This window comes from Arachis duranensis, chromosome 1, assembly GCF_000817695.3.
Source record: "Arachis duranensis cultivar V14167 chromosome 1, aradu.V14167.gnm2.J7QH, whole genome shotgun sequence".
NCBI classification, from domain to species: Eukaryota; Viridiplantae; Streptophyta; class Magnoliopsida; order Fabales; family Fabaceae; genus Arachis; species Arachis duranensis.
Window position 1 is genome coordinate 10,207,906 of NC_029772.3, and position 2,552 is coordinate 10,210,457.

General features: G+C 38.3%; 1 pseudogene; it reads left to right on the forward strand.

Annotated features, from left to right (window-relative positions):
• Positions 1-810: 810 nt before the first annotated feature.
• Positions 811-2,130, forward strand: LOC127747525 (uncharacterized; annotated as a pseudogene).
• The last annotated feature ends 422 nt before the right edge of the window (positions 2,131-2,552 follow it).

Here is a 2,552-nt window from a genome sequence, read left to right on the forward strand (position 1 = left end):
AAACTAAGATAATTGGTGCAGAAATCCACTTCTGGGGCCCACTTGGTGTGTGCTGGGGCTGAGACTAAAGTTATCCACGAGTTGAGGCCTTTCTTGGAGTTGAACTACAAGTTATAACATGTTTTGGGCGTTCAACTCCGGATCATGACGTTTTTCTGGCGTTTAACTACAGACAGCAGCATGTACTTGGCGTTCAACGCCAAGTTACGTCGTCTATCTTCACACAAAGTATGGATTATTATATATTGCTGGAAAGCCCTGGATGTCTACTTTCCAACGCCGTTGAGAGCGCGCAAATTGGACTCCTGCAGCTCCAAAAAATCCATTTCGAGTGCAGAGAGGTCAGAATCCAACAGCATCAGCAGTCCTTTTTCACATTCCGAGTGTAGGGAGGTCAGGATCCAACAACATCCGCAGTCCTTTTTCAGCCTAACTCAGATTTTTGCTCAGCTCCCTCAATTTCAGCCAGAAAATACCTGAAATCACAGAAAAATACACAAACTCATAGTAAAGTCCAGAAATATGATTTTTGCCTAAAAACTAATAATATTCTACTAAAATTAATTAAAACATACTAAAATCTACATGAAATTACCCCCAAAAAGCGTATAAAATATCCGCTCATCAAGTAGCCGTTAAGAAAAACTAGCAGTTGCAAAACTAGCCGTTGCAAAACTAGCCGTTACAAAACTAGCCGTTAAGGTACTTATTGCAGACACACTTATAAATATCAACTATCAATGACTCCACAACTCCACTTCAACTCTTGTTTCTCACCTCGACAGAGAACTAAAAATTACATTTCTCCATATGGCTAAAAATTTTGATGATATGTTTAATGAGGCTTTGTATGGCAAAAGAAGACGGCAAGATAACACACTGATAGATAATTGGATCGATGAGTATTTACTCGAAGATTCAGAAGAAGAAGATATCGATAGAAGCCCTATCCCAATTCCTCGTAGATGGATCAACATAGATCGAGAAGCAGGACATGATCGCCTTTTCCAAGATTACTTTGCAGATGAACCGGTGTATAATGCTGACATTTTCCGACGAAGATTTCGAATGAGAAGAGATGTGTTCCTTCGGATAGTAGACGCTCTCTCAAACTTCTATCCGTATTTCCAACAGAGGGTTGATGCAACTGGAAGAAGAGGCTTGTCGCCACTTCAGAAATGTACCGCTGCGATACGGATGTTAGCATATGGCATAGCAGCTGATGCTGTTGATGATTATGTGCGCATAGGCGAGAGCACTACAATCGAATGCTTGGAAAAATTTGTTGAAGGTGTCATTTCCGTGTTCCAGGATGAATACTTGCGAAAACCCAATCCAAATGACGTACAACGCCTGCTACAAATGGCGGAGGGTTGTGGCTTCCCTGGCATGTTGGGTAGCATTGACTGCATGCATTGGCAATGGAAAAATTGTCCAAAGGCGTAGAAAGCTATGTACATGAGTGGTTATCGTGGGGTTGCAACCATAGTACTTGAGGTTGTAGCATCTTCAGACCTTTGGATATGGCATGCATTCTTTGGAGTTTCTGGTTCAAATAATGATATCAACGTGTTAGATCGTTCTCCAGTGTTTGATGATATTCTAAATGACCGTGCTCTGGAGGTTAATTATACTATTAATGGTAATAATTATACAATGGGATACTATTTAGTAGATGGTATTTATCCTGAATGGACCACATTTGTCAAATCAATCTCAAAGCCACAAGGTGAGAAACGTAAGTTATTTGCACAATACCAAGAAGGGCAAAGAAAAGATGTGGAATGAGCATTCGGAGTGCTGCAAGCACACTTTACAATTATACGTGGTCCAGCTCGTTTTTGGGAAAAGAAAAAGCTTGCCAACATAATGAGAGCTTGTATTATATTGCATAATATGATTGTTGAGGATGAAAGAGACAGCTATGCAGGAAATTTTGCTCAAGGCTTAGAGTATGATGATGTTGAAAATGGCTTATCACAACCTCAGCTGGGAGAGGAAGATTTTGCAACATACCATCAATTTCTCCAAAGAAATGCCCAACTTCGAAATAGGCAGCACCATAGACAATTGAAGGAGGACTTGATTGAACACATATGGCAATTTCACAATGCTTGTCGTCAACTATAGAGTTTAATTATGTTTTTCTTTGTATTAAGTAATTTTACAAATTAGTGTAACCCCGAATTCATCTATTGTGTATTATTATTATATATGAATTTATTTAATATTAATATCTTTTAATAGTGAATTATTTTTAAATTTAAATATTTAAATTACATTATTAAAAAAATTAATTACATTAATTACAAGTATTTTAATTAATTAATTAAGTGGGACCACAACAAGGACTAAAGTTAGTTCCTCCTAATGGAGAACAGAGAGATGCTTTGAGTTCCTATTTACTGTTTATGACGCAAAAGCTGATGTGGAGTTACTTTTTATGACAGGTGGGCCATAAATAGAAACTGGGATGAGTTCCCTACTGGAGATGGTCTATAGCACCTCGATCCCCATTCAACTTTTTTCTGACACTTTGAGGAACTTACCGT